The 20,132-nt window shown below is 42.7% G+C and overlaps 2 long non-coding RNA genes across 2 annotated transcripts; both read right to left on the minus strand.

Moving 5' to 3' along the window:
• Positions 1-744: 744 nt before the first annotated feature.
• LOC310842059 lies at positions 745-6,093 on the minus strand. The gene is made up of 3 exons (XR_014562796.1): positions 5,859-6,093; positions 3,691-3,820; positions 745-948 (listed from the first exon to the last, which is right to left on the minus strand). It is a non-coding gene; the product is annotated as an uncharacterized lncRNA (long non-coding RNA).
• Positions 6,094-9,282: 3,189 nt separating this feature from the next.
• LOC310842060 lies at positions 9,283-13,500 on the minus strand. The gene is made up of 3 exons (XR_014562797.1): positions 13,342-13,500; positions 11,391-11,526; positions 9,283-10,078 (listed from the first exon to the last, which is right to left on the minus strand). It is a non-coding gene; the product is annotated as an uncharacterized lncRNA (long non-coding RNA).
• Between the last annotated feature and the right edge of the window lie 6,632 nt (positions 13,501-20,132).

Genomic DNA, 20,132 nt, shown 5'->3' on the forward strand with positions numbered 1-20,132 from the left:
GGACTAGGACTCTCAGTTTTACCATTCCCAATGTGAAAAAGCACACTGTAGCAGTTAAGAGTGCTGGACCAGCACTTGGGAGACCAGGGTTCAAATCCATGAAGCTCACAGCCTGACCTTGGACCAGTAAACATCTATCAGGAAATCCTACTTCCCAGGGCTTCAATCCTTTACCCATATACAGTGGTACCTCAGGTTACATATGCTTCAGGTTACATACGCTTCAGGTTACAGACTCTGCTAACCCAGAAATAGTGCTTCAGGTTAAGAACTTTGCTTCAGGATGAGAACAGAAATTGTGCTCTGGCAGCACGGTAGCAGCAGGAGGCCCCATTAGCTAAACTGGTGCTTCAGGTTAAGAACAGTTTCAGGTTAAGAACGGATCTCCAGAACAAATTAAGTACGGTACTTAACCCGATGTACCACTGTACAGTCTCTCTCTCTCTCTCCCCCCCCCCCCTTAGCTTGATCAGGGATAAAGGGCTTTCAATATGATAATTAATTACATGCTCAAGTCCCTCCCAGTTAAATCAACGAGGCATAGGAAATGCTATTTCATTTAAAAAAAATTATTAATTTCCCACTTTTGACTGTGAAGGTCTTGAAGCAGCTTGGAATTTGAAATGTAAGTTGAACTTTGGCCAGGCTGTGCCCAGCCAAGTGGAACATGCTCAATCCCAGATTCGTCAGACCAAAGAACGAGTGTGTTTTAAGTGATTAAAAACAGAAACAAGGAGCAGAAAGATATTATTCACCTTTATTGCACAGGGAAGCCATTGTAACCTAACTAGCAATACCAGCTGTGTGTTTTTTAAGATTAAATTCCCTGGTTTTCCCAAGGTTTGCACTCCATGTGAACACTCTGTATCCAGGTACCAGGACTGGGAACCTTCAGAGCCATTTGTGCTACTCAAATCTCGCCGGATAACTTATGCTCCTGGGCGAGGCCTGTGGAAAGAGAAGAAAGTCAAGTTTAGAAAGCTTAGAAAGTTTAGAAAGGGAGCACAAATCACCAGCAACTTTAGCCATACAAGCCTTGTTGTAGTGAATGGGGTTGGAATGAGAAGCATTAATAATAATAATAATAATAATAATAATAATAATAATAATAATAATAAATTATACCCTGCCCATCTGACTGGATTTCCCCAGCCACTCTGGGTGACTCCCAATAGAATATTAAAAACACGACAAAACATCAAACATAAAAAACTTCCCTAAACAGGGCTGCCTTCAGATGTCTTCTAAAAGTCAGATACAGTGGTACTTTGGTTCTCAAATGCCAAAAACCCAGAAGTAAGTGTTCCAGTTTTCAAAAGATTTTCGGAAGCCGAATATCCGATGCAGCTGTTGGCTATTGTTTCCAGGGCACCTGCACCAATCAGAAGCTGTGCCTTTGTTTTCGAACATTTCGGAAGTCAAACGGACTTCTGGAATGGATTAAGTTTGGCGCTTTTTGTTTTTGCTAATTATTTTGCGATTTTGTTTTTGAGACTTTTTTGGTTAATTTGTTGTTGTTGTTTTTGACTGTGTGGAACCCAGTTTGGCTACTGATTGATGGATTGTGTGACTGTGGAAATGGATAAAAGCCCCCCATCCAAACAGTGACTATCATCAGTGCCGATTAAAATAATAATAATAATAATTTAGATTTTTATCATCTACAATACTGACTTATTTATTTTAAAATACAGTACATTGTTTATTGCTTTCATTTTATGGATCAATGGTCTCATTAGATAGTAAAATTCAATGTTAAATTGCTGTTTTAGGAGTTGTTTTTAAAAGTCTGAAACGGGCTAATCCTTTTTGTTCTATGGGAAAGCGCACCTTGGTTTTGGAAGGCTTTGGTTTTGGAATGGACTTCCACAATGGATTAAGTTTGAGAACCAGGGTACCACTGTAGTTGCTTATTTCCTTGACATCTGACGGGAGGGTGTTCCACGCAGGTCATGTCACTTGCACGGAAATATGGCCCTGGAACATGGTCTTGAGGATCCTCCATTCAACATGTAGGAAGGTATAGAAGGGAAGAGGAAGGGAAGGTTGCATGGGCAAACCCCAGCGGACTCATCAATCCCATGGGCCAGTGGCTCCTCACCCCTGGTGGAGCAAATATGAGGGGGGGGGGACCCTTGTCCAACTTTATTTAAATGATTATGCCACACCCCAAACCCTAGGGACATTCTCAGCAATACTTCCTTACATGTTTTTAAGCTAAAACTGTGCAGGACCGCAGATGTCAATTATCCATTGGAAGTGCTGTCAGAAGAGTCTGTTTCAAGGGCAGAGAATATCTTTTTGCCCAAAGACCTCATGCCTTCATTGGAAACATTCTAGGGATAACATACCACTGGTGGACAGAGCCAGAAACAAAAGTGGATGGAGATATGGATGTGTATCCCACCTTTGCACTATATGTATGTGTACATCCCAGCTACACACAAACCAGAGGTTCTTGTGCACACACATCTTTCCATTCTCCATTGAGGCAAGAAACAGACATACAGTGGTACCTCTGGTTAAGAACTTCATTCGTTCTGGAGGTCCGTTCTTAACCTGAAACTGTTCTTAACCTGAAGTACCACTTTAGCTAATGGGGCCTCCTGCTGCCACTGTGCCGCCACTGCACGATTTCTGTTCTCATTCTGAAGTAAAGTTCTTATTATTTCTGGGTTAGTGGAGTCTGTAACCTGAAGCGTCTGTAACCTGAGGTAGCACTGTACTACAGTTCAAGGCCAGATTTCAGCCAGACAGAAGCACTTGAGGAGGGGTGGTAAGACGTGTGGCCTGGGATGGGATCTTGGTCCAAGGAGAGAAGCAAAGTCCATATAGTGAGGCCTGGGTCTGTCACACTCAACCCCAAGGTCTGAAGTCTCCCCACCTCTGCTCTATTTGAAGAAGTCCTTTCTCTGGAGGGCTTTCTGATCCAAGCCCACCAGCCCGTAAGAATGGAGAGCAGTGAGGACCTTGAAGTTGCTCATCTACAGCAGCTTAGCGCTTGAACAGCAGACTGAGAAGGCACCTCCCCTGGCAATAGTCTTCCTCACAATGGTGAGATTTATTGTGTTTCTGTTTAAATGCTAGTCTGTTATTTCTAAGTTTGTATCTGTACATATAAACCTAGACAGCATCTTAAAAAGTAGAGACATCACCTTGCCAACAAAGGTCCATATAGTAAAAGCTATGGTTTTCCCAGTACTGATGTATGGAAGTGAAAGCTGGACCATAAAGAAGGCTGATTGCTGAAGAATTGATGCTTTTGAATTATGGTGCTGGAGGAGACTCTGGAGAGTCCCATGGACTGCAAGAAGATCAAACCGATCCATTCTTAAGGTAATCAGCCCTGAGTGCTCACTGGAAGGACAGATCGTGAAGCTGAGGCTCCAATACTTTGGCCACCTCATGAGAAGAGAAGACTCCCTGGAAAAGACCCTGATGTTGGGAAAGATGAAGGGCACAAGGAGAAGGGGACGACAGAGAACGAGATGGTTGGATAGTGTTCGCGAAGCTACCAGCATGAGTTTGACCAAACTGCGGGAGGCAGTGGAAGACAGGAGTGCCTGGGTCACAAAGAGTCGGACACGACTAAATGACTAAAGAACAACAACAATGCCCTCCTTTCTGGTGCCTTCTCTTTTTGGCTACTCTAACTCAGCAAAAATGTCATATACAGGGGCTATCACTTACCATCTGCAGCAGGACATCATTCCTCCTCTGCAGGTCCCCACATTTTGGAAACCGGGTCTGCAAGCCCCAACTTGACAGCCACCACCACTCCGGCCACATGCAATTGTATCCTCAGGCGCCTGGGCATCCCCTGTATATCACAAACCAAAAAAGATTCCACCCGTGAGAACTGCTCAAGATGAAAAAGGAAAAACAAGGCAGCCTATGGACTGAGCCCAATTCCCCACTGCGATAAACGGGTTTGCAGAATAAACTGAAATGTCAACAAAGAAATGCAAGTTCAGTTAGAACCATGCAGAAGCAAACATGTCCCTGTTTGTTTCAGAAAAACAAACAAGCACTGGTGATCATTTATTGCCCCCCCCCAAAAAAAACCACCATAAAAGGGGGAAGGGGTATAATTACTTGCATCGAATGTTTCCCAATAGAGCTGAGCATATTATAGCAAAATCACCTTTGAAATGAATGGAGCTTTTCCAGAAAAAGAAGAAGGAAAAGTCAGGGGTTTTTTCCTGAGTCAATCTGAAGGAAGCTACTGTATTACATCAAAGGAACAGAGCTATTGGTACAAAATCAACATGGTGGTAGGAAGTCTCCCTTTGTGGTTCTCCAGAGGATGGATTCCTCCACCCTTGGTTTCGGACATGTCCACCTCCTGATTTTTGTTTTGTTTTGTTTTTGGCACAAATTGGAGACTTTCTTCTGGAAAGATAACTATCTGTGCTTGGTGAAACTGTAGCCTTTCCCCCAAGAGTCTCCCAAATTCCTCTTCCTATACAATTGTGTAGCTGGAAGGGGCAAACTACATAAAGGTACCCCTTTCCCCAGCTTTAGCAAGATATGAATGTCTTTATGACATCAGCAGTCATTCCTTCCATTCCTATCCTCACCTCAGACCTATTTCCAAGCCTAGGAAACAACAAACATCACCTTATTGATTGACTGTCATTTGTCGAGAGGTTATGTGGCATAAATAGTGCTTGACTCGGGCTGGGAAATACCAAAAGTGAAATCTAACATAGTCAACAACCACCCATAAAGCTGCATTTAAAACACATCAATTTAACATTTCCAGCCAATAAAACAGTCTAACAGGAGTCAAACAGACAAATCTCATCTCAATGCCTGGTTGAAAAGATGCAATAATAAAGTCATTGGTTTATTCTATGCCAGTTGCTATGAGAAGTCAGTCTTGTGATAGATTCACTAGTTTAAAAAGTCACTGGTGTCAACTTACAAAGATACACTCTCTTTTATTAGAGGCAGGCACATTTTTATCGTTCCAATGCTTTGATCATTAGAACTGGTCTGTCCCTATAATTTTGTAACCCCACCTCCCCGCCCCCGAGAAAAAACTCTTTTTTGCTTGCCAACGCGGGTGGTGCTGTGGGTTAAACCACAGAGCCTGGGACTTGCCAATCAGAAGGTCGGCAGTTCGAATCCCCATGACGGGGTGAGCTCCCATTGCTCGGTCCCTGCTCCTGCCAACCTAGCAGTTCGAAAGCACGTCAAAGTGCAAGTAGATAAATAGGTACCACTCCGGCAGGAAGGTAAATGGTGTTTCTGTGTGCTGCTCTGGTTCACCAGAGTCATGCTGGCCACATGACCTGGAAGCTGTACGCCATCTCCCTTGGCCAATAAATCGAGATGAGTGCCGCAACCCCAGAGTCGGTCACGACTAGACCTAATGGTCAGGACCCCTGTCCTTTTACCTTTACTTATGTACCTTCAATCAATTTGGGAAGAATAGTTGAACACAGAGTAGGGAACTTGGCTTGATTTAGCCAACCAAGTTGTCTTCTAGCAGTGCTGAGTGTGGGTTGGTGACAGAAAAGGATTTTCTTTGGGAACTCAATTCAGGATTGGTGGTTGTGCTATCAGCTTCAGGAGCTGCCTTGCTCTCAATATGCTCTGCTTGTATATTTATAAACAAGCGTACATTGCAAAGACACTATTGGCCTGTAGTACTCTCTCACAGTGAAGAAAGAGGTCCAGAGCCAGAAGTCATCCTTAAATTCCCTTCTCACTGGGAAGACACATACATGCACAAACACTTCTGTAAACCAAAACACCCACCACTTCCCAAGGCTGCTGATAAATAGCAGACATCTACCAAGCAAATTTGCTTTGAGCTCTATTTCTCATAGAGACCCTATGGGTCTTCTTACCTGGTACAGCTTGGGATGAAATCAGAACAATGGCAAAGATAAGGAAAAGGGTCTTCATGGCTGAAGCTCAATGCAATCCTTGCTAGAGACAGGAATCTGAAAGTCAGGTCAAGTAGAATTTGGCAACTGAGGAGCTGGCTATTTATGAAGTTGGTGTGGGACCCAAGAGGAAAAGGGGGGTTAATAATCCACTTAGAGTTACAAATTAAAGAGGTATTCAAGCGTATTACAAAACTACCCCCCCCCCCTTTGGATACATAAGGTGGCCAAAATGTCACAATTACGCAACATGGTGTTTTTTTCCATTCCCTAGTTGTTGGTGGGCTGTTTCCACAAAGGACTTCGGATTGGAGTAGAACAGAGGTGGCTTGCTGATTCAGACCAAAGTCCATCTCCTCCAGTTGTCTGCTTCCAGCAGATGTTCATAAGAAGGGCATTCCAACCTATGAACTCAATCTAGTTGAATTTTGATCAGAATCAATCCAGTTCAGTTCAGGGTCCAGGATTCAGCCAGATTTGATGTACAGCTCTGATTCTTATTGATGATGACTATACATTACCTCCAGTGGCAGAGTCCATATTCTTCTCTATGACAGTTGCTATAGGACGCAAGCCAAAAAGTGCTACTGCCCTCCTGTCTTGCTTGATGGCATCTCATAGGGATGTGGTTGGCAACTAGAGGAATAGGATGCAGTAATACCTGGGTATTTTGCAGGCAGACCTGGGTATTTTGCAGGGTTGTTTTTTTATGTTCCTATGGAACTTATTTCCATAAGATGTGGTAATGACTAGCAACTCAGATGGCCCTTTCCTGTGTTCCTACCAAGCCTACCTGAGAGAGTGGTGAGACTTAGAGAATGGCCTACCTTCACATCTCTTTATAAAGCTATCTCATGAAGGCCAAATGCTTGCAAAACCAAATGCAGCACTCTAGTATTTTATTTTATCATTTTTTTAAAAAAAATAGTGCGTGAAAGGCCTTGTTTTAAACTGCATGCATTTCAAATGTACTTTTTACATGCAACACACATTTTTTTATACCAGTTAAAATCTTTTCAATGTTTTTTAATTCGTTCATCCATAAACTACACTTTTATGTACACAACTTTCATGTAAAATACATATTTTGGGGCACAGTTCTTGTGCATTGGTCAGCACTGCAAAATCTGGAGAAGGGCCTGACCCAAATGGGATTACCCTTCTCATTCAGCATTCCTAATGGTAGCCCTCAATAAATCTACTCATGTCCTGAGTTATTTAACTATTGACGCAGGGAGTCACAAAATGTATTAGAACTCATATAGCCTGTTCTGAACTGGTAGTGGGCAGTTTCTACCAAAGACCTGGGATTGGAGGGAAAGGGAGGTGGGATAAAATATGCTGGGTTTTTTCCAGGTATTGCAACCATTTAATATGTTAATAAGTAGCAGTGACATTGAGAGAGAAGTGAGTTCACCAGAACTCCAGGTTACAGAGTGTTCACAAATACTTCTGGGTCTTTAGCGCAATGTTGTGGTGAGGGGGGGGGGGTGAGAAGAAAGGACACTTTGAAAAATGGGTAGATGTTGTGGGCGGTGCTGTGTCCATATATGTACATCCTGTATCCTATTTGTGGAATGCCCTCCCTTGATGAAGTGTGTCTGTATCCTTCATTATTAACGTACAGGATGAATTTAGAAACATTCCTGCTCACCAAGACCCTCCCAAAATGTGTGTGGCCATACCCCTCAACATTTCTCCAGTCAAAATAGGGATGTCTTATTCCATCATCATCATCATCATCATCATCATCTGGCTTTCTGGATCCAATTCAATTAGGGTTTAGGCCTCGTTTAGGCACAGAAACCACTTTGGTCAACCTGTATGCAAGGCTGTAGCTAGGGGGTGGTGAGGTGGGCCCGCGCCAGGGGCACAGGTGATGGGGGTGGTGCAACATCAGCTAAAAATATGTCCATTGATATAAAAATTGATTATTGCCTCATAAGAAATGGTTTTTAATAGAGGGTGAATTGAATGGGTGGAGGGGGGGTGTTGGAGGAGAGGCAGAAAGAAGAGCTAATTTGTCCATGGCTTGGGGGCGCAATCGGGATGGTTCTTCCAGGGGTGCAAGATCACCTAGCTATGGTTCTGCCTATATGATGACCTCTGTTGAGAGAAAGACAAGGGAATCATGTCCCTGTTAATTGCTCTTGACCTCTCAGTGGCTTTCGATACCATCAATCATGGTATCCTGCTGGAGCGACTCTCCAAACTAAGGATGGGTGGCACTGCTTTGTAGTGGTTCCAGTACTACTTGGATGGGTGTTCCCAGAGGGTATTACTGGGGGAGTGGTTTTCAGCCTTGTGGAACCTTCAATGTGGGGTTCTGTAGGGCTCAGTCCTATCCCCCATGTTGTTTAACATCTACATGAATCTGCTGGGTAGGGTTATCCAGAGGTTCGGAGTACTTTGTCAGCAGTATGCTGATGACCCTCAGCTCTATTTCTCCTTTACATCTGCAGGTGAGGCAGTGGAAGTGCCGGACCAGTGTCTTGCCTTGGTAATGGACTGGATGACTGAAGCTCAATCCAGATAGGACTGAGGCACTGTTACTGGGGGGTTCCCTAGACCAGATGGGAGGGAGGTTGCCTGCTCTTGATGGGGTTACACTTCCTCTGAAGGAGCAAGTTCATAGCTTGGGGGTCCTCCTGGATCCTTTCTTGTTGCTTGAGGCTAAGTTAGCCTCAGTGGGTTGGAGTGCCTTCTATCAGCTTCAACTGATAGAAGGCCAGAGTAAATATCATGACCTAGTTTTACAGTTGTGAAGCAGTATAGCAGATGCTGTTAAGTTGTGGTAATTAAACTGTGTCAGCAATTGGGTATAGTATATAAAGAGCAGTGTATACCTCTCTCAGTACCCTGGTGAATGGATTGATCATACTTATAGATTTAATGTAAGAAGACTTTTTGGTTTTGTAACTAAAGGCAAGCAAAATGTATTTTTGCATTTCTTCATTGTTTACTGAACGTGTTGTCTCCCCAGCACACTTTCTTCAGCTGGACATTGTGGGATGGCTTCTGTAAATCTGGGACCCTCCCTGGAAAATAGGGACACTTGGAAGGGTGGTGTGTGTGAGGGGGGTGGAGAGGGAGAGGGAGAGAGAAATAACTGCTTGAGAAACTCTTTTGGAAGGCAACCTTCAGAGCAGCATTTCTTGCCATGCTCCCTTTGAAATGTGGGCCTCAGAGGGCTGGCCATGGATCAATGTGGCCATTGGCTTGATCAAGGTTAGTCACCTTCAATCCATATAAGTTATGTATTACGAAGAGAGAGAACTGGCAATGGGGAAGAGATGGATAAGTGTTTTGAATTAGAAACGGAGAGAGTAAGCCATTATTTGTGGATCCACAGACAGAAAGAAAATAAATGCTTCAAATTGTCCTGTTGAAGATGAATTTTTTTTATTAAGGTTTTGCAGGAGAAAAAAACACAGAATGATCAATCAATGCAAATAACACACCCCATATTGCATGTTTGCATTCACAGTGACCAAAGACTTTTTAGACTAGTGTGTCTGTCCAAAGATCCATATGAGGTTGTGGTGATCTACAGGGATCACAATTAACATGGGATATAAGACAATGCCACATAGTACTTGCAGAGTGCCAGAGAAAGAGAGGGACTGGGAAATATGGACATAAAACCATAATTAGTGATGTTTAGAGTAGACCTATTACAATCCATTGTTCTTCTCCTAGCATGATTGGAAGTCTTGCTCCAATCCAAACTAAAAGGTGCATGAAAGAGAAGACTTTTAAAATATGCATGTTATAATGCATATCATAAGGCAATAGATCATACATTTCACCTTATGTATTTTTATAACAAATATTCCCCAATTTAATACATAACTTTTAATAAATCTAGAAAAACGGATTATTATTATTAAAAAATATTTTCCTTCTCCATCTTTCAACACCATTGGTTTTCAATGTCACAGCAGAGAAATCCCCTTTTTTTAACCTTTTATTAACTATTGGGAATTTGTTTCATTTCCAAAATGTTGCATACAGAACTGTGTGAATCGAGGAAGGGGTCGATTTTCTCCAGCACTTAAATCCATTCAGATAAGCAGCTCTTCACCCTTGACTCCAAAGCTAATCTCAGCCATTTCAGAAGTAGACAGAGAAGAATATCAGAGGTCTTGCATTGACTGTACTTGGCTCATTGACTCCAAGGACTACCGAAATAAAAGACAGATCATTAATACCCAACTCTGGTCATACTTTGTCTGATACACTCTTAAATGGCAAGTCTCTACAGTTCCCACACTCTACAGCCGTACAACCTAACCTAAGACAACGATATACTGATAAAATTAGGAGCTGTCTTGATTCTAATCTCTCCCTATGGGACAAAATAAAGGAGGCAGTGACGTAATGGTTATGCTTCATCTCATATTAACTGAGCAGTTTATCTAATTATTGACTAACACAATTATGGTCTGCATTGGTAATGACGATGGGAGTAAGGAGTTTTTCAGGCATCCTAGTCCAGACTTCATTTGTACTTCTGGTTACAAATGAATAGGATTCTATTGATGAGTTCCTAGAATTAGGAATTTGCAGAGGGGTAGACATTATAGTCTCTTGCAGGAAAAAAAACAACTGGAGTCTTGGAGACTAGCTATAATTGACTGCAGCATAATGGACTTCACAGACTTTAGTCCACTTTTTCAGACGTGTGAAGTGAAAACTTGGTTGGCATGTATATAAAAGGAAGCATTTTCATGTGGGAATTGAATGGCAATGACTTGCAAGTATTACAGTTGGCAGCAAGGGGTTTATATGTCAGACAGCCACGTTTTCAACCCTTTACAGCAGCAGACTGGAGACAGAATCATAGAATTGTAGAGGAACCGTGACATAATAGTAGCAGCATCCAACATTATGCAACTCTTGAAAAGCTCAAGCCAAAAGAGGACGCAGCGTAGGGGAAAGTGTATGTGAGGAAAGCAACCAATTATTCACATTTCTACCATTCAGTGCTCATTTGGTGGGGCTGAGCTTGAATAAAAGCACCGTCTGTGATTCAGAGAATTCTGCAAGCATGTTCGGATCTTCTGGATTTCCTGTTCTAACAGCATCTCTTTGTACTGCATTAGAGGTCGAGCCACAGGATGCTCTGATTTTTAAGGCCACAATTTGGTTACAAATTGGTAGAAAGGCAGGATACAGATATTGATTGATTGATTGATTGATTGATTGATTGATTGAATGAATGAATGAATGAAAAGGATGTTGGAATGGTCCAATTGAAAACATGATTGTATTAAGACCCATGTGGGAAGGCGCAGTGCCCAAAACCTGGTTTCCTGGCAGCAAGATCCCTGCTGCAGATCAGGAAAGCAAGAGGGGATGGCATGGCAGTGGAAAGGTTTGGGTGGTCCAGGCACACTGGTGGAGCCAATCTGATGCCCCCAGCAGTATGCCTCAACTATGCTAACCTTGCCACCACACTGCCCAACACCATCCTGGTGACAGTTGCATTACCTTTTGCAGCACAATAGACGTCCGTCTTGGCATGTTCCCCCAGTATGTTGTGTCCTAGGAGGGCATTGTCCATATTTACAGAAACCTCGTACAAGCCTGCATTCCATGGTATCATCTGCAGGATATCCAGCCCTTCCTATTACAATAAAAAAAGAGAAAGGGAAAGAACCTCCTGAGTTGGCTTGTAGGAGCTGAGTAGGGGAGATGCAGGGGGCAGAGCAGAAAACTTTTTTGCGAATGCAACTGGCCTGCAATACCTCGTCTCACACCCTCAGCGAAAGAAGCTTGCCCTCTCCTGAGCTGTGCAAACCACTTTAGTGCTGGAGGCACTTCTGTTCCTGTTTTGCTTTCTTTCTTTTTTAATTGCGATTATGGCTTGTTAATGCTCTTAAAAAGAAGAAAGGTTATATCCCCTGCCCTCCTGCCCTCAGAACTGCTGTTAATAAATTACCAATTGAGTGAGACCTGCAACAAAATGTTGCATTGTGGGTTGGCTCCTGCTCAAGATTCCAGAAGGAGGCCATGCCCTGTGCCAGGATACTTAATTCCACCCTTCCTTTCCATGATTTTATGTTCCCCCACCCAAGATATTGTTATTATTAATAATACTAATAATAAGGATGCACAGGGGGATGACCTCTGTAAGTATATATGACATTAATGTTATTGATATGTTAAAAAAGGTAAATGTAAAGGACCTCTGGCAGTTAAGTCCAGTCGCAGACAACTCTGGGGGTGCGGCGCTCATCTTGCTTTACAGGCCAAGGATGCCGGCATTTGTCCGCAGATAGTTTTTCCGGGTCATGTGGCCAGCATGACTAAGGCGCTTCTGGCAAAACCAGAGCAGTGCACGGAAACACCATTTACCTTCCCACCAGAGTGGTACCTATTTATCTACATGCACTTTTTTGGCGTGCTTTCGAATGGCTAGGTTGGCAGGAGCTGGGACCGAGCAACGGGAGCTCAATTGATATGTTAAGGCCCTGTAAATCATTGGAAGCACTCCTTATTATTACACCTGCAATTTGCCAAGGCCTTAGGACCATTTTCCAATTCTCCTTTGCTGCTTTCTCTGGAGTTCAAGGGAACAGCAGGAGGGGTCCGCAGCCCTTCAACCTCACTAATGAATCCCTGTGCGTAGCCAATCTGAAGCCTTCACTGAACCATGCTAACCTCGCACACAACCAAATGCAGCCTCTTCAACCAAAGAAAGCACACACAAATATCCTCAATTAATAATGATGATGACTGAAGCGGGTGGTCTGGTGGCCTTGGAAGGTGTCAAAAGGGACATCTGAGGTCCCTTTGTTGGGGGAAGTCTCTAGCAACCGTATCCTTTTATGGGGGTTTGCTTAGATACAATCAGTGATTCATCAAATTGTAGAGTTGGAACAGACTTCATGAATCATAAAAATCAAAGAATTGTAAAGTTGGAAAGAGACCACAAAGGTCAGCCAGTCCAACCCCCTGAAATGCAGGAATCTGAGCTAAAGCATCTAGGACAGATGGCCATCCAACCTCTACTTAAAACCTCCAAAGAAGGAGAGTCCACAACTTCCGGAGGGAGACCGTTCCACTGTAGAACTACTCTTACTGTCATCTAGTCCTAGCCTCTGTAATGCAGGAATCTCAACATGTAGCCCCCCCAATCCAATTTGAAACCATACTGGACCCTGTTTAGCTTTGCAAATATACAGCCGTTGCACAAATAACATTGTACAAGCAGGACTGACATGGGCTCAGTAAGCCAATTTATCTGAGGATTGCAGTTCCTGCAGCTGCAAGGAAGTGAGTGGTAGCTCTCTATTTTGTAGGCACACTTACATGGAAAAAAAATTTATTAAATACAGTGTAATTCACAGCTGAATGACTCCATGCTGCCCAGTTTATAGAATCACCTCTAAACCTATTGTTGGACTCTGTACCTCAGAATTATCCACCCATCTCTTACCTGGAATTATTTGGATGAAGACTAAGAAGACCGCAAAGAGAAAGTAAAGGATCTTCATGGCTGAGGCTTGATGCTATCTCGCTTTGGCAGTGTAGTGAGAAGATGATTTGAAGCCCAGATGAGGTCCTTTATGAAAAAGGAGACCATATATATAAGGTTTTTGGAGAATTGCAAAACAGTATTTCCGGAACAAGGTGAAGTTTGGGAACATCTGACTATGTACAAAAGAATCTCCATTGCCCTTTCTGACCACAGAGGTCAGTGACACACAAACATTGCAATGTCCTTCCATTGGCACCCACACAACACCTTTGCTGCTCTCAACTGTGGCAAACAGCCAAGTGACTGAGGTAAGATTTTCCACCTGAGAGTGAGCTAATCCCCTAAAGGGTAGTGGGTTTTAAGCAATGCAGGTCTTTAGCCAACATGACACAATTTCCATAAACCCCAAAGTCCATTTCTATAATTTCTGTTTTGCAATAAAGGCTGCCTGATGGGGAGCTGCATATATTTTCCATAATTAACCAAGCCCCAATTGGAGCTGTTTTGGTTTCTACAGCACAAACAGGCAAGCAGTGGACCCCAGTCTCATTTTGGGTGTTTCCCAATGCCTTCTGATGCTGTCCTATTCTTTCATGTGGAGATCTTTCTTTCCTGTTCATTTCCTCCTTCTTTTCCCTGGTCTTCTTAAGAGTTAGCCCACCCCACCATCTTTCTACGCCACATCAGAGCAATTAAGGGTGGTTATTTATCTGAAAAATGTAAATAAAAAACTGATGTTTGTTTGTTCGCTATTTCCCATCATTACTGGTTTCCAAACAGCACAGCGAGTATTCATAACCATGTAAAGTGTACCATCTGATATGTAGCTTCTGGGACTGTGGTCTCCAATTTTGGAACAGGCCAGGATATTAATGCATGGTTGGAAATGAATTTGAATTCCTGGCCTGTTCTGAAAGTGGTAACTGTTGTTTCCCAGTTCAGATAAAAATGGAAATGGTGGTTGGTTGGTCAATCAAGATAGTCAATATGGTTCTCCCCCTCTTCATTTATTCCCTGCAACAAGTAAATGCTTCTTAGTTTAATGGGGTAGGAGAGCTGAAAATAATGCAAATTTATTTCACATCTGGCAGCCAATGTGACTCTTTGGTTTCAGATAGTACAGTGGTACCTCTGGTTGCGAATGGGATCCATTCCGGAGGCCTGTTCGCAATATGAGCAGAGCGCAACCTGCGTCTGCGTGTCTGCTTGTGTGCAGGTCACCATTCACCGCTTCTGCACTTGTGTGTGATGTCATTTTGCACATCTGTGCATGCACAACTTCTGGGTTGCCACGGGACGCAATCTGAAAACGCTCAACCTGAAGCAAACATAACATGAGGTATGACTGTACATGGTTAGACCAGTCTAAAAAGCCTGGGACAGAAATTTTCATGGCTCTCTAGAGGCTATGGTGGTTCATTTACCAGAAGTAATGTATTTAGTGTTAACTCTGAAAGTATATGGTACTCGATTCTGACCAAACTAAGAGGCTAGAGGGGCTTTGTGTCTCTGGCTTTTTAGGATTGTCAACCCATGTAGTATCTGAAACCCAAAGTTTTCAAAGTGCCCACAGCTATCTCTTTCAAAGGATATAGACTGACTGGGGAGTGGGGCTGACAAAGGCGGGAGGAGTTGAATTGCAAGGACATTTTCTCACTTTTGAACCTTAAGACTGTGCTCCAGGATTGAGAAGATCACAATTGTCTCAAGATATGCAACTGATATTTAATTAGTTTTTTTTGGTATTATGTGTTATTATGTGGGAATGTTGAAATGTGTCTGACAGTGTGTTATTTCCACAAAGGGGGGGGGGCTATTTTTGTGTTTAATTGTTTTTATGTTTAATGTCTTATTCCTTACACCCCAGTGGAGGATTCTCATACATTTTATGCGTTCTAATAGACCAGGCTATTGTGTAGTCCAATGTTTAGATTGTTCCACCTGGCACTATGCCAACCTTCCCTACCCATTTTTAAAATGTGCTAAAACTCGCTTTACCAAGGAGAAGCTTCTAAGATACATGAAGGTGGATATGTTTTGGTTTAGCAGCAATGATCCCTTATAGAGTTAAATTGACTTATTTGGACAAGTGCCCTTCTTAAGAATGATTTTCTTTTAACAGATTGGTTTGAAGAGTTGAGAACCACGGGGCAAGATAAATTATAATTGGACTCAGTTTGAATTGGGCAAGTGTATCCAGGCTGCAATTAGCTTTTGGTCCTTTAAGAGCAAGTGAGCAACTTTCCTAGAGTGCAAGACCAACGCCAATATAATCAAATCCCATAGAAAGGCCAAGGCAAAGACATCTCTCTCATGAGATGTGCAAACCTGTGCCAGCTATGGTGAATGCCAGGCGACATGGTTAAATGAAAGCCCCGAGGGGATTCAACAGACAGGATGTGTTGCTGTAGCACTATGCCAGTGTGAGACCACAGAAGAGCTAGCTTGACACCTGAGAAACACAAAAATGGCAAAGGACAAAACACCAACTGCATTTTTCAGTCATTAGTGGACCTTCCTGCTAAATGTAAAGCATAGCCACTATTGAGAAAATGTTTCTCCCAAGAGCTAGAATGCCACAAGTAATTTAGTAACAAAATGCAACATATGTTATTTTTATATGATATATTTATACAAAGGCATCCATTTACAACATACGATGTTATTATTTGTGGGGCAAAATTTTTTAAGAAAAATTCTAGCCCCAAAGGGGGGATAATGTGATAGGAATTTTATGGTTTTAGATATATGGCAACGTTCATAACCACACGTACATAGATCAGCACAGGAAAACCAACCTGGAACCATTTTGATTCCTAAACTGAGCAAATGTTTCTCTGCATGGTCAAAATGGAAAAGCCTCCCCATTGTCTCTTCCTTCACAAATCCTGTCTTAATCTGTCTTTGAATAAGGGTGTGAGCCTTATCATTACAAGACTGCCCAGGCTCCCCAAGAAATCCAATCAAGTAACCTGCCAGACAGGAAATAAACAAAGCGACAGGAGAAAACAACATGCAAATGTTCTGTTTTAGACCGCCTTATCTGAGGGGTGGTCTTAGGTTACACCCCTTCTGTGATGAATGCATAATGTTTCTGGGGGTGGTCTTGATCTACAGGGTGGCAATTTCAATAGTCTTTATGAGGCCTTGCAGGCCATTGTTCTGGGTCCTCTTCCTCTCCTGCGTGTGAGGGGAGCACCCTGTTGCAACAGATCAATAAAGATCAAGCTTACTAGCTGCTTTGCTTCTCAATATTCTCTGGTTGGCCTCTGTTATTTTCTCCTACCAATAGGGAACCTATGTAAGGACTCTATATGGGCTCTTGGATACCCCATAAGGGAAAAGGGCATATTTTTTATTTACAACAATGGTTAGACCAGTCTAAAAAGCCTGGGACAGAAATTTTCATGGCCCTCTAGAGGCTATGGTGGTTCATTTACCAGAAGTAATGTATTTAGTGTTAACTCTGAAAGTATATGGTACTCGATTCTGACCAAACTAAGAGGCTAGAGGGGCTGTGAAAATTTGTGTTTCTGGCTTTTTAGGCTCATCAACCCATGTAGTATCTGAAACCCAAGGGGCACATTGGTTGCTAGATTGAATTTTATTTCCAGCTCTCCTACCCCACTAGTTATGTGAAATGGCAGCCCATGCCAGCCCTTTCATAGATACAATATACTGAAATGGGAAAGTGAGGCATGCTGTGACTCACACCCTGATAGCCTGTTACATATTAGCTCAAGCTCCAGAGCCAGGTGACCTCACTTTCAACCTTGAGACGGTACAGCTGAACAGGAATTGGCAGAAACTGATAAAGCAATGATTGACCAGGTTGAGACTTTCAGTAGGTAATCCAATCCCCCCTGGAGGTGGAAAATACTACTCTTGCCAAATACTTAATTCAACTATGGTGCTGATTTTGACATACCTGGGTAAATAAAGGGCAATACTCTTTACACCATACTTCCTGTTAAATCAGGTTCCAGCACAAAATACCTCTCCTCAGGCATGATAGCAATCAGTAAACCTACCAGATTTCATAAGCTTGTTCTGCTCATTTTGTACCTTCCATTACACAAATCTCATGAGTTATCTGTTCAGCAATTGCAGGGTTCCACTAAGTTCTTATACTACATTTCCAGAGGCAGATCTTTCTTAGAAAAAAGTCATTTTAGAGTATCACCCTATATATTAATAGTGCTAATTGTGGGCATGTCTCCATTTCAGCTTTAAATGTTTGTGATGGCTTCACAACCAATGGCTTCAAGTTATAAGAAAGGAGATGAGCAGAGGTTGGATGGTCATCTGTCATGGGTGCTTTAGCTGAGATTCCTGCATTGCAGGGGGTTGGACTAGATAACCCTTAGGGTCCCTTCCAACTCTATGATATTTCTGCAAACACTTCCATCCCAAAAGCTGAGACCAGTGGGCATTCCCACAAGAAATGGAAAGAAAAGTGCCTTCACATTCACCCAGTGCTTTACCAGCTGCACTGGCTCCCGGTGGAGTACAGGGTCAGGTTCAAGGTGCTGGTTTTGATCTTTAAAGCCCTATGCGGCCTAGGACCCTCGTACCTATGGGACTGCTTCTCCTGGTATGCCCTGCGGAGGACCTTAAGATCCATAAATAACAACACTTTGGAGGTCCCAAGCCGCAAGGAGGTTAGATTGTTCTCAACTAGGACCAGGGCCTTTTCAGCCCTGGCCCCGGCCTGGTGGAATGCCCTACCACAGGAGATCAGGGCCCTGCGGGATTTGACATCTTTCCGCAGGGCCTGCAAGATGAAGCTGTTTCGCCTGGCCTTTGGGCTGGACTCAGTCTGGCCCCCTATTATTATTATTATTATTATTATTATTATTATTATTATTATTTGATTGAACCCCTTATATGGGATTTTGTATATAAATTTTCTCTGGCTCTTTTTGCTGGCCTTTGTAGAACCAGCATGGATAGTTGACCGTGGTGAATATTTGACATTTTCTCCCCTTATGATATTGATTTATGGGCTACCACTAAAATGAGGCTGTATTTTAAGTTGTATTTTAACCTATATTTTAATCAACTGTTTTTGTTTGTTTGTTTGTTTGTTGTTTAAAATGTTTTTACTGTATTTTATATTTGGTGTTAGCTGCTGCCCTGAGCCCGGTCTTGGCTGGGGAGGGTGGGGTATAAATAAAATAATCTTCTTCTTCTTCTTCTTCTTCTTCTTCTTCTTCTTCTTCTTCTTCTTCTTCTTCTTGAGAGCAAACCTACAACAAAGTTGGGAAGACTGAGAGTTTGTGTGTGAAATTTGAACTGGCATACAAGGCTATTTGGGTATAACTTTCAGAGAGCCTTCACATATATATGCAGATGCAGGTTTGAACTGTTTAGGTGACCAAATGCTGTTCTATATGGAATCTTCAATACTAGTATTAAGATCCTTTCCCCTTGTAGCTTTAAGGCTCTCTAAATGGCCAGTAGTTATACTTAAAAACTCCTGACTTATAATTGACACCAGACCCCTTTTCTTGTGTCCTTGATTCCATATTATCTGTTTTTATTTAATTAGAGGTCCAGTGGCCTATGTTATTGGAGTCTTATTCACACTGTCCAACCATCTCATCCTCTGTCGTCCCCTTCTCCTTGTGCCCTCAATATATGTATGTATGTTGCTTTTGTTGTGTGTACCTTGAGTCTTCTCTTTTACAAAGGTCTTGCATGGGAGGGGGTGTTTTTCCTAGAAATGAATATTGTTGTTGTTTAGTCGTTTAGTCATGTCCGACTCTTCGTGACCCCATGGACCAGAGCACGCCAGGCACTCCTGTCTTCCACTGCCTCCCGCAGTTTGGTCAAACTCATGTTGGTAGCTTCGAGAACACTGTCCAACCATCTCGTCCTCTGCCGTCCCCTTCTCCTTGTGCCCTCTATCTTTCCCAACATCAGGGTTTTTTCCAGGGAGTCTTCTCTTCTCATGAGGTGGCCAACGTATTGGAGTCTCAGCTTCACGATCTGTCCTTCCAGTGAGCACTCAGGGCTGATTTCCTTAAGAATGGAAAGGTTTGATCTTCTTGCAGTCCATAGGACTCTCAAGAGTCTCCTCCACCACCATAATTAAAGAAGCATCAATTCTTCAGCGATCAGCCTTCTTTATGGTCCAGCTCTGGCTTCCATACATTGCTACTGGGATAACCATAGATTTAACTATAAGGACCTTTGTTGGCAAGGTGATGTTTCTGCTTTAAAAGATGCTGTCTAGGTTTGTTTGTCATTGCTTTTCTCCCAAGAAGCAGGCATCTTTTAATTTCGTGGCTTCTGTCACCATCTGCAGTGATCATGGAGCCCAAGAAAGTAAAATCTCTCACTGCCTCCATTTCTTCCCCTTCTATTTGCCAGGAGGTGATGGGACCAGTGGCCATGATCTTTGTTTTTTTGATGTTGAGCTTCAAAACATATTTCGTGCTCTCCTCTTTCACCCTCATTAAAGGGTTCTTTAATTTCTCCTCACTTTCTGCCATCAATGTTGTGTCATCTGCATATATCTATATATTTATCTGCTGGTGTGGTAATGGGAGATGCTATCCTGTGTGGCTTCTCTGAGGATGCTACATCCACCCACATGGTTGCCCTGATGGATATTTGAAAGCCAAGCAGGTAGATCATGTGCCCTCATTTCTGCAAACATAGCACAGCATTGTGTTCAGCCTCTTGCTATCTGAGTAGTAAGCCTTCTAAGCTTCAGCAAGAGAATATATTACAGCACGTTGTGC

Source organism: Podarcis gaigeae (assembly GCF_964106915.1).
Source record: "Podarcis gaigeae genome assembly, chromosome: 3".
NCBI lineage: Eukaryota > Metazoa > Chordata > Lepidosauria > Squamata > Lacertidae > Podarcis > Podarcis gaigeae.